The 15,347-nt window shown below is 39.5% G+C and overlaps 1 protein-coding gene across 1 annotated transcript in view; it reads right to left on the reverse strand.

Annotated features, from left to right (window-relative positions):
- The window catches only part of LOC132398909 (docking protein 5-like), a 492,926-nt gene that overhangs the window by 70,016 nt on the left and 407,563 nt on the right, over window positions 1-15,347 (reverse strand). The window lies entirely within an intron of this gene.

The following is a 15,347-nucleotide window of genomic DNA, read 5'->3' on the forward strand; positions in this document are numbered from 1 at the left end:
TTGTGGTGAGTTGTCCTGAACAGTTGCAATACTTGAAATAGGCAACCTCCTTCGCACTAAGGAGTTCTAGGATTTTGACTCAGAGATGAGGAAGATATGGTGTCTATCAGGAAAGTGTCTGTCCTGGACAGGAGTTTGGAGGGTGTGCCATGTCCATGCACATTTTTCTCTTGTCCTTGCAAGTGTTTTTGCAAGGAACCTATTAAAAATGCTGCAGAGGAGTAGTTAGTACATATTATGGCTGAAGGAGTGAATATTCAAAGTTCTGTATCCATTCAGTCATATACACTACATTTTCCTGAAATGTTGTAAGTTAAGAAACATGTTCTTTGATCCAGAAAGCAATCTGATTTCACCAATGTCCCTGTCATTTGAAAATGCTCTCAACCTTCAATAAATGGAATTGCTAGGTTAAGGCATGGAGGTGAAAAGTAATATAAAACTAGATTCCTCTCACTGCAAAGCAAGAAAATCAATACAATGTAAACACAAGGAAATCTGCAGATGCTGGAAATTCAAACAACACGCACAAAATGCTGGTGGAACACAGCAGGCCAGGCAGCATCTATAAGGAGAAGCACTTCAACATTTCGGGCTGAGACCCTTCGACAGGACTGATCAATACAATGTAACAGTTTTGACCAGTTATTTAAGGCAGTTGTTCAATAGTTCCCCATTTAATATCAGAGAATGTATACAATACACAACTTGAAATTCTTGTTCTTCACAGACATCCACAAAAACAGAAGAGTGCACCAAAGAATGAGTGATCGTAAGAACATTAGAATCTCAAAGCACCCCCACTTCCCCCTTCCACTCACAAGTAGCAGCAAAGCAATGCCCATCCCTCCCCCACTTACTATAACAAAATAAATAGAGGGGGACGTCACGTGATGACGTAGGATCGAGACGTGGAAATCCAGCACTCCCATAAAAAACCAGTAAAATAACCTTTAAGTGAAGAAAAGTTAGTAAATACTTTTTCAAAATTACTTATAAACTGCTCAGGATTGTCTTAAGATATGTCTCCTAAACAGAAGCAGAAGAAAACTACTACTTTGAAGACAACACAAGTTGGAAAAGAATCAAGGCCGGCAGCCATCAAAGAGCCTCGGGTTCAAGTGCATTTTACCTCCGGCGAACAGGAAACTGCGGCAACATCAATTGTTTCCAAAAAAAAGAGCAACAGGAATTGCACATGCATGAAGGAAGGGGCATGTGCAAACACGAGCAACCCAAACTACAAATCCTAGCTATGATCAGAACTGAAAGTGAAAGTGAATATGAGGTGGAATCAGATTCTCTGGATAAATCAGCTGAAGATGAAGAGACCAACAAAGAAGAGCAACAGGAAGAGGTTGGAGGTGATATTGGAGACATTGGTGCAAATAATGCATGAATTAAAAGCATTAAAAGTAATAAAAATATTTTAAAAATATAAAGATTATGTTTGATAAAATGATGAAAAGACAGGACAAAATGGACAAGAAAATTAAAAACTTGAAAGAAATAACAGGAGACACCATTGATAGAGTGAATAAAATGGAAGATAATATTTCTGCCTGGACTTCAGAAAGAAAACAGTTGTTGGAAAAAGTGGAATTACTTGAAAATGTTAACAGATGAAATAATATTAAGATTGTTGGACTTAAAGAAGGTATAGCGGGAGAGGATCCAATAAATTTTTTTCAAAAATGGATTTCGGAACTTTTGGAAATGGAAGAAGGAACCCAGTTAATTGAAATTGAAAGGGCTCACAGAGCCTTAAAATCAAGACCTTAAGTTAATCAAAACCCACGATCAATCTTGATAAAATGCTTAAGATATCAAGATAAAGAAAAGATCCTGAAGGCGGCTGCCCAACGTGCCAGAAAGAGAAATGGGCCATTGATGATAGAAGGGAAAACAGTTCTTTTCTATCCTGATGTAAGTTATGACCTTTTGAAGAGAAAGAAGGAATTTAACCCAGCGAAAAAAGTTTTATGGGAAAAGGGTTATAAATTTATATTGCACCATCCAGCAACCCTGATAATTTTTTTGGATGACGGAAAAAGAAGACCTTTTACTGATTATCGGGATGCGAAAGAATTTGCACAAGAACTTCCAAATATTCGCTAACCACAGCCAAAGATTTAAAAGTGAAACGGATTAAAGATGAAAACAGGGACAGTGAATGGAGTTGATGGATGTTTAAGGACAAAAGAATATTTAAATATATTTTTAATTATATGATACAGGGGGAGAAAGGTAAAAATTTGAGAAATATTAATCGAGAGTAGTGATATTATTTCTTCTTCTCTTATATATACTTTTTTATGTTATGGGGGAGCTGGGGGAACTTCGGATTGATTGCTACGGGATTCACGTGTGTAATCATGGCGATTGCTATGACCCGCACAACGGAGGGGGGTAATGTGTTTTTTCTTTATTCACAACATTAGTGGGGGGTATTTTGTTATTTTTTTTCTTTATAATCTATTTTTCTTTAATCTTTCTTTCTTTGCCTGTACAATCGGCGGGGGGTGGGGGGGAGAAACATAGCAACACGGAGAATTTTAAAAACATTCCCCAAGGTACTAGGAAAGTTGAAAAGTTAGGTATTACTATAGACTGGAGTAACCCTGTTAAAAATAAGGACTAATTTACTAAATTTTTTAAGTTTTAATGTTAATGGGTTTAATGGACCAGTGAAAATAAAATGAATTTTAACATACATTAAGAAAATGAAAATAGATATAGCTCTTAGCTGCATTCCATTTGAAAAAAATACTTATAATTTAAGAGATAAATACAAAATATTTCTGAAAATTTGGCGCCCTTATTTACAAAAGATAGGATTAAATATATAGCTGCTCCGAAGATAAAATTATTGGTTATTTGGGGAAAGAAATAAATATATATATTAAAGCTATTATGAACTCCGTGGAGCATGTGGGGATCTTCCGATATCCAGGCATTCATTCATTCATTCTTTCTTTCTTTCTTTCTTTCTTTCTTTCTTTCTTTCTTTCTTTCTTTCTTTCTTTCTTTCTTTCTTTCTTTCTTTCTTTCTTTCTTTCTTTCTTTCTTTCTTTCACTTTCTACAGGGATATATTGGGTGGAGGGGTTTAAGGGGAGGGGGGAAGGGTTGATAAATTTTTTCCTTCTGCAACTATTTGAAAATTCAATAAACATATTTATTAAAAAAATCGAAATAAATAGAGTTTAATTTACATTATTTAATAGAACTCATCTGCCAAGGGATATAGTACCAGAATGAATATATTTTCACAGCTTTAGATGGAATCTGCCTTAGGTATCACCTGGCTGGTTGCATCAGCATCTGGTGTGGAGGCTTCGGCATGTAGGATCACAAGAATCTGCAGAGGCTTGCAGACTCAGCCAGCTCCATCAAGGGCATAACCCTTCCAACCACTGAGGACATCAAATGAAGGTGCCTCAAGAAGATGTCACTACAGATACTCGTTCTCTGGGACGTCCACGTCTCATTACCACCATCAGGGAAGAGGTACAAGAGCCTGAAGAAGAACTTCTTCCTTTCTGCCTTCAGATTTCTGTACTGTCCATTAATCCAGGAATAGTACAGTGCAATACATCAAATACACTATAAATATAATAAAATATATTTATTTCTCCATTTATTTATTTCTATAATGTATACAGTAAAATTAGATATATAGTAATTAAGGAGTGTTGAATAAGAGCAAAAATAGTGAGGAAGTGTTGATGGGTTCATGGACCATTCAGAAATTAGATGGAGGAAGGGAAAAAAGTGTTCCTAAAATGTAGAGTGATTGTCTTCAGGTTCCTGCATCTCATCTTTGATGGTAGCAATGAGAAGGGGGCATGTATTGGGTGGTGAGAATCCTAAATGCCGTATGCCACATTCTTGAGGCACTGCCTTTTGAAGATGTCCTGGATGGGAGGGGGGGGGGAAGACTGATGCCCATGATTTATCTGGCTGAGTTCATAACCTTCTGCAGAATTTTCTGATCCTGAGCTTGAGTTTCTCTAGACCAGATGGTGATGCAACCAGTTGAGTACTCTCCACTGTACACCTGTAGAAATTTGCTAGAATCTTTCATAACATAACAAAACTCCTCAATATATTGGGCCCCGGATAGATCTTTGTAAATGTTGACAACCAGGAACTTGAAACTCCTTCCACAGCTGATCCATCAATAAAAGATTGGTATTTGTTCCTTCGACTTCCCATTCCTGAAGTCCACCATAAATTCCTTAGTCTTATTAACATTGAATGCCAGACTGTTGTTACACCACTCAACCAGCTGATCTGAAACAATCCAGTATCTTTAAGACAAAGTTTGTGGCTGTGCTTAGCCACCCTGTCATGGATATGGAGAGAGTAGAGCAGTGAGTTAAGCACACATCATTGAGGTGTGCCAGTGTTGACTGTCAGTGAGGTGGAGGTGTTATTTTTGATATGCACTGTGTTGAGGAAATCAAGGATCCAGATGAGGTACAGAGCCCCAGCTTTGAAGCTTGTTGATTCGTACTGAAGGGATGATAGCATTGAACACAGAGCTATAATCAGTAAAGGGCAGCCTGATGTCAGTATTGCTGTTTTCCAGACGGTCCAAGGCCCAGTGGAAAGCTAGTGAGATTGCATCTTCTGTAGACCTATTGTGACGTTTGGCAAATTACACATTTGGCAAATACTTCAGCAGGATTTAATTCTGGCCATAATCAACATCTTCATCATAACGGATGTGAGTACAACTAGGCAGTACTCATTAAGGCAGCTTACCCTGCTTTTCTTGGGCACCTGCATGACTGACATCCCTATTTAAACAGGTGGGGAGCATCCAACTGCAGCAGTGAGTGGTTTAAGATATCCTTGAACACTGCATCAGTTGGCTGACACAGATTTTTAGTGCCCTGCCAGATACACCATCGGCAACTGAAGCCTTGCAAAGGTTCACCTTTTTGAGAGGTGAAATTGGCCTCTGTGACACCAGAAGCCACAGTGATTCTCATAGCTATGGTCCTATACCGGCTTTCAAAGCATGTATAAAAGGCATTTATATTTCACTCGAAATTGTTTTTTTTTCACTCATACTGTAGCCTCCCATAGGTCATACCTGGACTTCCTTTAGAGTTTTGGATCTCCTATCTTGAATGCTACAGACTTAGCCAATTGCACACTGCTAATCTCTTGGTTCATACATAGATTCTAGTTTGGGTATGACGATTACATTCTCAAAGGCACACATTCATCCAAACAAATATTGATAAAATCGGTGACAACTATAGCATTTTCATTCAGATCCAACATTGATTCCTTGTATATGGTCCAGTCCACCAGTTCAAAGCAGTCCTCTAAGTATTCCTCTGATTCTCCTGAAAATACTTTTGCTGCCTTTACCACTATGCTGTGATCTCAGTCTCTGCTTGTATGCCAGGAGTTGAAGTACAGCTAGGTGACTAGACTTGACAAAGTGTTGGAATGGGATTGCACGGTAAGTTTTCTTGATGATAGTATAACAGTGGTCAACAGTGTTGTCTTCTCTGGTTCCACAGGTGACATGATGGGGGTAGCTGGTCAAATACTCCTCCAAGATGGCCTGATTGTAATTCCCCACAATGAAAGTGTGTGCTGTCTCATGACTACAGATCACAGTGCTCAGCTCTTCCAGTGCTAGCCTGATGTTGGTCAGGGATAGAATGTACACTGCAATCAGGATGAATGGCTGAAAACTCACGCAGCGTGTAGAATGGATGACACTTGACTGTTAGATGTTCCAGGTCAGGGGAGAAGAATTGTCACGTCCGTGTACCACGATGAGTTAATCATGATGCATGAGAAAAGATCATTCACTTCAGTGCACGTGGTGAGGCAGATCGTACCAGGAGGTGGAGACAGCTTAGAAAAGTAGACACAGGCTGAGACCATTGCAAGATGGAAAATATAAATCTGTAAATGTTTCACTTAAATATCTCAATTAGTTTCATCAATCACCATACGGGATGCAAGAGAAATTTGTGATTTTGTTTAAGGTATCAGCCACATTCACTTAATCTAGATTTGGCTAATAGTGAGGCAGGGAGAAGGCATTCAATTGTTTAGAAAAAAAGAATGTACAGGCAGGAGCTGAAATAAAGGAGGAGTTCCCAAGACTGGAGCCTTGGTGGGAAGACCATTGTTGTCCTCTATCTCTGAACATCTAACATGAACTGAGAAATCTGGTGTACATATTACACCGTCATAATGACAACAAAATTACAAATGAAGAATCATTATCATTCACTAAAATGCATTAACTGTTAACCAGTTGAATTAGGGGCAACCACAAGTTTGCCTGTCTTAAACCTAGAAATTACTCCACGTTATTTGTAGTTGAGTGTGTATCACCCTAGGATCAAAAACTTCATGGATTTGTTAACAGAACAGTACTGTCAATCTGCCTAGAAACTGCCATGAATGATTTTAAGCAAAACTGAACATTTACATAAGCAACAGAAGTGTAGCTGAAGGGTTGGTGCAGGATAATGTCCTTTTATGGCATGTGGCAATGCTACTAGCTATGCCATAGGAAGAAATGATCCAGGTGGATCCTCTTGAATAGGGATAAGACTTAGAGAAAATGATATGCACGCTGGTCACAACCTAAAACCCAATAATTAGTGTGGTAGGTAAGGAGTATATTTCAAAGGAAAATATGCCATTGAAAAATCCAGAATAAATAGAATTGGCATGCAGGTAAAGGGGGAAAAATGTGAGAATGTTAATTACAGTGTGTATTGCAAGTAAGGGGATAAGTAACCACAATAATGGGTTGGCACGGTTAGACCAGCAGCTTACTGTATCAGTGACCCAGGTTCAATTCCCATCGCTGCCTGTGAACGAGAATGTACTGTTACGAAGGATGAACAACTCTGATGGGCAGAAGGTGCAGGGTTGCCCATGTCCCCTTCCCCTGGGAGAATCACAAACTGTTACTGTTAACACGCTGCTAGAGGAGAGAATGAGAGAGAGACACAGATAAGAGGAAAACAAGTTGGAACATCTGCTAATGATAACACCGGGGGAGAGAGCCCATATTATGACTCCTGTAAGACTTACAGCTCCGGAGAGGGCTGTTTACTTGGTAATATTCTGTTCATTAAAATTCCTCAGTGGACAGCCGGAGTGGGCTGGTTTGATGGGCTAAGCCATTCAAAACTGATTGACACCTGAGACCCCATGAGTAGGGATAAAAGTGAGGTCTGGCGAGACACCCCTCAGACACACCAGCAGACACACCAACAGATGCACCAGGAGACACACTAGTGAGCATCAGAAACCCACAAGAAAGTGTGGGGGCATTGGAGACCGAACGATGGATCGGTCAATTTTAAGTCACAGTGTTTACAGCGAGGCTGGTGGGGGCTTGTGTGTGTGTCCACCCTTGCCTGGGTGACGAGTCCACCATAGAAGAACTGTCTAGCTGAAGGACAGCGGGGTCATACCTGAATGGCCACAACAACACATCGATGGATCAAGTAAATAAAGGAAGGTTTGACCGGCTGTCAATGTTCTCTCTCTCTCTCTCTCTCTCTCTCTCTCTCTCTCTCTCTCTCTCTCTCTTGCTCTCTCTCTCCAACAATTACAACACAACCAACAACAACCTCAGCCTGCATGAACTGAACTGAACTTTATATTTCCATGTGACAATTCATTATCCCCTAGACAACGATAGAGCTTGTTTATTATTGATTATTATTATACCCACACCTTTAGGTTTAGTATTGCTAACGTGTATTATCTGTATATTTGCATTGCTATTGTTTTGTATATTTTACTAATACACACTGTTGAAAATAGTACCACCAGACTCCAACAGATACTTCTATCTTTGCTGGTAAGACACCCAGTTAGGGGGTACATAACAAATTGGGGCCTCGTCTCAAGATTTGATGCCAAATTGGGGGGCCAGTGAATTGGGCTATAAGTCCAGAATTTGATGTGGTTGCGTGGGTAACCAGACGGGAAACCAGCAAAGATGGATTTAGACAAATTTTTAGAAAATCCGACTTTGAAGGCGCTAGAGAATGCCAAAAAGACGGACTTGGTGAATATTGTGAAAGGTTTAAATTTCACAGAGGTGAAGTCGTCAATGAAAAAGTTGGAGATACAGAGGGCCATAGCCCAATATTATATGGACAAGGATGTGTTTTCGGCTGGGGTATTGGACCTGTTCCCAGAAAAGAAACCAATTGTTGGGATGGTTCAGTTAGAGTTGGAAAAATTGAGGTTGGACGCAGAATAGAAGAAAAGGGAGTATGAGCTCCAGCTAAAGGAGTTAGAGGTGAGAAGGGAGAAGGAAAGAGCTGAGCTAGAGGAAAAAAAGGGTGAAGGAACATGCTGACAGGGAGGAAAAGGAGAAACAGAGGCAGCATGAGCTGGACATGGAGAAGTTAAAGCAACAGGGAAGAGTCCAAGGGACAGACTGAGAGGAGAAGTTTAATGTTAGTAGGGAGTTTAAGTTAGTACCTCCGTTCGAGGAGACAGATGTTGACAGTTACTTCTTGAATTTTGAAAAGGTGGCAGTGAATCAGAAGTGGCCCAGAGATCAGTGGGTGGCGTTGTTACAAAGTGCATTAACAGGGAAGGCTCAACGGGCATATGCAGCATTGTCCATGGACAAGTCTGTGGATTATGAGGAAGTAAAAGAGGCTATCCTTCGGGCCCACGAGTTGGTACCTGAGGCATATAGACAGAAGTTCAGAGATTTAAAGAAAGTGTGGAATCAGACATATGCAGAGTTTGCCTATGAAAAGGGTGTGCTCTTGGATCGTTGGTGTGCTGCAGAAAAGGTGGAGGAGGATTTCCATCGTTTCAGAGAGTTAATTCTGATTGAGGAATTTAAAGGTTGTGTTTCGGATAATATCCAGATGTATCTGAACAAGAAGCCGAATAAGACTATATTGGAATTTGCCAGGTTCGCAGATGAATATGCCCTAACCCACAAGACAAAGTTTTCCTCAAATAAGAGTTACCAGAAAGGTAGTAGGGACGGTAAAGAAAGTCCACCGGCTGAGGTAGAGAATAAGCTGGGAGCTAGTGGGAAAGGTAAGGAGGAAGAAAAGCAGGCTGGCAGGAAAGTTCCTGGCTTGACCTGTTATAATTGTGGAAAGGTTGGTCAAATTGCATCTAAGTGCTTTGCTCCGAAGAGGGAGACAGGAAAAGGGAAAGCAGCAGTCCCTACAGGGTGTATTGAGTCAATCAGCAAATCACCGAGAAAGGCCAAGGTAGATAAAATATGAGAGGGGCGTGAGAAATTTATTTCAGAAGGGACAGTGTCTGTGAAAGAGGGAGAGACCCCAGTACCAGTGAGAATCTGGAGAGATACTGTGGCTGATCAATCATTGATCCTAAGTAAGGTGCTAGATTTTGGTCCTGAGACTGGAGAGGTAGTTTTGAGAGGCATAGGAAAAGGACCAGAAGCTGTGCCTTTGCATGGGATCATTATAAATTGTGACCTGGTATCTGGACCAGTTGAAATAGGGGTGCGGTTAGAATTACCAAGAGACGGTGTGGATGTCCTTCTTGGTAATGATTTAGCAGGTGGTGAGGTGTGTTCAACACCGAAATTAACGATCAAGCCTGTGAGTGCTGAGGACCCGCCCCTGGATTCTAAGATCTATCCCGCATGTGCGATCACTCGCAGCATGTCGAGAAAGGCGGCTGAGAAAGAGTACAGTTTAAATGAGTCCAGTGTTGATTTGGCTGAGACATTTTTACCGACCCTGTACCAAGAGGGTTTAGGGGATGGTAAAACAGAGAAGAGGGAGGTGAAAGAGAGTAAAGGAGAGGAGGTGGACCTACCCTTAGCCAGGAGGGACTTTATAGAGGCACGGAGTAAAGATGAGAAATAGATAAGGCAGTTAGAAGGTCCAGAGTTGGACATGGATGATCTGTCTGGCTTGACAGAGCAGTTTGAAGAAGTTGAAGAATTTAAATGCGTTCCCGATAATGATACAAGGGTAGTCATAGATGAAAAGGATGCCATTACCTTGAAGGAGTCTGCTGGGTTAGCAGAAGAAGTTGTTTTTACCCGCAGGGTTGAGTTTACTCCGGATGGGAGTTGCCCAGAGAGTAACTGGGAGGAACAGGAGGACTTAGAATTTGAAAAAGGGACTGGTATGGAAAGCCTGGAAGAGATAGATGTCCCGTTTGAGTGTGTTCAAGATGTGGATGCACATGGTACTGAACCTAGTATTGGATCTCAGGAAAAGTCTGAGGTATCTGATTTAGTTGAAAAGGAATGCAGTTCTTTTGGGTCAGATGGACTTGGTTCAGTGAAGAAAGGGTTAACCTTGGTACCAGTGGAAAGTGAGAATTCCCAGTTGTTTGTGTTCGAAGGTGTGTTAAAAGTTAGTGAGGAGATAAAAGGTGGTGATGTGAATATTATTGAAGGAGAAGGGAAAAGTGTAGTTCCTAAATTGAGTAAAGAAAATTTAAAGTCTGGATTGGTTTCAGAAGCAGTAACCATGCTGAAGGAACAATGGCTTGTTAACAAGGTGCCTGCAAATCAATTACAGTTTGTTTTGGAACTTAAAGATAAACAACTTGCTGATGTTATTCGGGGATGTGATTTGGAAGGACAGAATCAAAAATGTTGTTTTGACAAAGAGGGATCACTTGTAGATGTTAAACTGAAAACTAATAGAATGAAGGGTCCTGAAGATAAAATTAATGACTTGCTAAAAAATTAAGAATTGTGTGGAAGTTCAGAAAATGGGTTAAGTTTGGAAAACATTGGTGATAAGATCTCCTATGAAAGGAGTATGTGAAGGCCTATTTCACACTGGTGAGCAAGCTAACCATGTGAGAGTTAAATGGAAAAGGGGCAAAGGTTGACAAATGCCACATTTGAATAACAGGATCTGGTTTTGAGGGAATTTGACAAAGCATGTAAATAATAAAGACAACACCATGGAAGATTGACTGTTAAGTTTAAAAGTAAAATAGAGATTAGTATTTGTATAAACTTCTGTAATGTACTATATTATAATCACACATGTATTGGTTCACATTTTGTAATATACGCTTAAGCTAAGATCACAACCCTTTAGTTTTTTTTGCTGACAAAAAGAGAAAAAATAGGAGGTTGCTAAGTTGGAGTTTGATGTTGCAAGAATTTGATATTAAGATACAACATATTAAAGGAAGAGACAATGTAATCACTGACTGTTTATCTAGATGCTAAGTTAAATGTATATCTGTATTGCTTTGTAGTTAAAACACTTCTGTATTTTTTTTGCTAAACTCTGTAACCCTGTAAGACTCCGTGTTAGTTAATTTTCCCCTTTGGTGAAAATTCCTAGAAGGATGGGGGTGTTATGAAGGATGAACATCTCTGATGGGCAGAAGGGTGCAGGGTTGCCCATGTCCCCCTCCCCTGGGAGAATCACAAACTGTTACTGTTAACACGCTGCTCAGAGGAGAGAATGAGAGAGAGACACAGATAAGAGGAAAACAAGTTGGAACATCTGCTACTGATAACACCGGGGGAGAGAGACCATATTATGACTCCTGTAAGACTTACAGCTCCGGAGAGGGCTGTTTACTTGGTACTATTCTGTTCATTAAAATTCCTCAGTGGACAGCTGGAGTGGGCTGGTTTGATGGGCTAAGCCATTCAAAACTGATTGACACCTGAGACCCCATGAGTAGGGATAAAAGTGAGGTCTGGGGAGACACCCCTCAGTCACACCAGCAGACACACCAACAGATGCACCAGGAGACACACTAGTGAGCATCAGAAACCCACAAGAAAGTGTGGGGGCATTGGAGACCGAACAAAGGATCGGTCAATTTTAACTCAGTGTTTATAGCGAGGCCGGTGGGGACTTGTGTGTGTGTCCACCCTTGCCTGGGTGACGAGTCCACCATAGAAGAACTGTCTAGCTAAAGGACAGAGGGGTCATACCTGAATGGCCACAACAACACATCGACAGATCAAGAAAATAAAGGAAGGTTTGACCGGCTATCAATTTTCGCTTGCTCGCTCTCTCTCTCTCTCTCTCTCTCTCTCTCTCCAACAATTACAACACATCGACCAACAACCACCTCAGCCTGCATGAACTGAACTGAACTTTATATTTCCATGGGACAATTCTTTATCCCCTAGACAACGATAGAGCTTGTTTATTATTGATTATTATTATACCCACACCTTTAGGTTTAGTATTGCTAACGTGTATTATCTGTATATTTGCATTGCTATTGTTTTGTATATTTTACTAATAAACACTGTTGAAAATAGTACCACCAGACTCCAACAGATATTTCTATCTTTGCTGGTAAGACACCCAGTTACGGGGTACGTAACAGTACATTTTCCCTGTGATCATGTGTGTTTTCTTTGGTGCTCTGGTTTCTTCCTGCAGTCTAAAGATGTGCTGGTCGGGAGGTTAATTTGTCATTGTAAATTGTCCTGTGATTAGGCAAGGGTCTAATTGGGGGATTGCTGACCATCATGTCTCGAAGAGATAGAAGGGTGTAGTTTGCACTATATCTCAATAAATTAAGAAAAGAGTGTTGTTTGTACAAATACACAAAACAAGCTGAACAAGTAATAGGTGCACATTCAACATGGAGGGTATGGGCATGGCAGGAAATTGTGAGCTAAAGCTGTAGGATATTCACAGCTGAAAATTAAATATGTAACTCATAAAATTGGAAGGAATGACAGGGAAAATGTGGGTGGAAAGGAGCAGCTTCGGTGATTGAGGAGAAAAATCACTTCAGTAATCAGGAAGAGTTTTAGAACAGGAAGCAGGCAAAGAAAGTTTGTGAATGGATTTTAAAAAAAACTAAAAAAATGATTGTAACCTCTAGTGGGTGTTATGCATTGCAACTGTGAACTTGTGAATGTATTAATGAAAAGATTAGACAATAGAGGAAAAAAAGGACATGGTGATTATACTAAGTGGTCTTAACTTTCATATTGACTGGGACAAACAACCAATGTCTATAAGATGCTGAATGTCTGAAGTATATTTGAAATAGCTTATGCAGCAAGATATTCTGCAAATAACAATAGAACACACCAAGGTAGATTTGCAATTAGTAATATATCTTGGGATGGAATCAGTTAACAGCCTAATGATCTGTGAACTGTTATCTAATAGTGATCATTAAATAATCAAGTATACTGTACTACTTGAAAAGGATATAAATGAAGCAACTATTCATATTCTTGATTTGGATAAGGTGATATATATGCAATTGGGTGAAACTGTTTACAACAAGCCAGACAAATCTGCTGAAGTGATTACAGTTGTGCTCAACAGCACACACAAAAAAAATCACTGCTCAGATATATTATACTGCCAGGGAACCAAGTCAACTAAATAATAATTTCAGAAGGAATGCACAATCTATTTTGTAACTACATTCTCACTCTGCAGTCTCAATTCTGTGCTCTTTTCACTATCTCAATGTAATTATGCATGGAATTATCTGTCTGGCTGGATGGTTTACAAAATAAAAGTTTTCCATTATACCTTGGTACATATAACCATAACAAATTAATACTGATGGAACAAAAAATAATGAGAAGGGGCAACTTCTGGTTCTGGTGATTCCATTAATTGAATATTGCACACCATAACTAGCAGTTCCAAACAGAACCACTGAAGTCAAGTTCCTGAAGCAGGGAATTATAGAATTTACTAACAGATTCTGGGTCTGGGAGAGGGAGGAGGAACAATGTGATTTCACCCGTTGTCTGGACTCCATGTGAAATCCAACAAAAGATGCAGTCTTGCTGGAAATCTGCAAATGATGGAATGGTGCCACACGGATCCTACACATACTCAATGCTGGCATAGACTCTAAAGCCACATTAATTTCAGTGAGGCTTTGCAGGACATTGATATATGAGGCAATGAGGAAGGAGTATAAGCATCCACATTTCCAGAGAGGGCAGTTCATGCCAGAAATGGTAGCTATTGTGATCCACTCCAGAATATCTTCAGGTACAATTCTGAAATGAAATGTGTGCACTGCATTCATTTTCCAGACCATTAGTTCCTTCACTGATTCCTGCTGAATAATAACCAAACTATGATTAAAACAAAACATGGGAATATCCATTGCACAACATCAATGGCACAGCACATGGAGCCAATCACCTATTTCCCCAACTGGGAATTGTTTTTGGTAGGTTGATTTAAAGATGATACAGGAAAAGAAGTCCTTTGAAATCAAAGATTGAAATTCAAACTTCAAAGTAAATTTATTATCAAAATACATATATTTCATCATATACTACCCTGAGATTAATTTGCTTGTTGGCATTCACAGCAAATACAAAGAAACACAATAGAATTAATGAATAATATCATTAGTATCAGTATTTTGAAATAGAACGTTTTGCTGCTTGTAACTTATATGTGCTATATGTGCTGTGTATGGCTGTGGGAACTGTATTTCACACCTTGCCCCCGAAGGAATGTTTCACTGCTTGGCTGTATTTAATGTATTGTTGAATGACAATTAAACTTGAACTTGAAGAACTGCACAGCAAGATAGACAATCAGTATGCAAAAGACAACCAAATGTATAAATACAAAAAATAAATAAATAATAAGGATTGAGAATATGAGTTGTAAGGTCTTTGAACGTGAGTCCGTAGGTTGTAGACTCACTTTCATGATGAAGGTAAGCCTAAAGTAGGATAAGACTAGTTCCTCCATTGTGGACTCATTACAGGATTGGTGCAAATTTATACCAGATTTGACACAAGCTGTAATTTAATTATGAGAGCATTAAATAAGGAATGGAAATATCAGGTCTCATTCTAAAATTCATCTGCATTGTTAAAGTTCAACAATAAAGAACGCTGCTGATATTCCCTGTCTGAGACAGCTTTGTAACATCACTGAGCATAGACAGCACTTCACTTGTCAGCACTATAATTTCTCGCTTCAATGAGCTCAAATACCAACAGACTAAAATACAATCAATCAAGTTAAAAGTGCACATTGATTTCTCTGTAACTATTCATTCACTTCTACAAATTACAGATGCAAAGATGGTTAAAGAAAAGATAACATCTGGATGTTGCATATATTTAGTATCCATTCATATGAAGATGTTTACAGTGCTAAAAAAATATGGACTGCAATTAATCACTGCTAGTCCCAACTGAATAGTGGAGGAATATTCATCAATCTGCATTAGTCTTTACTCCAGTGTGCAACTGAATTAATCAATTTATCAATATACTACACCACAGGATAAATACTCCATTTCAATAAAGAATAAAATAACCTCTCTGAAATTTGCCACTTAATTACTCAGGGACACTGAAATCACCAGCATTTAATCACAT

This window comes from Hypanus sabinus, chromosome 9 (genome assembly GCF_030144855.1).
Source record: "Hypanus sabinus isolate sHypSab1 chromosome 9, sHypSab1.hap1, whole genome shotgun sequence".
Classification (NCBI taxonomy): domain Eukaryota; kingdom Metazoa; phylum Chordata; class Chondrichthyes; order Myliobatiformes; family Dasyatidae; genus Hypanus; species Hypanus sabinus.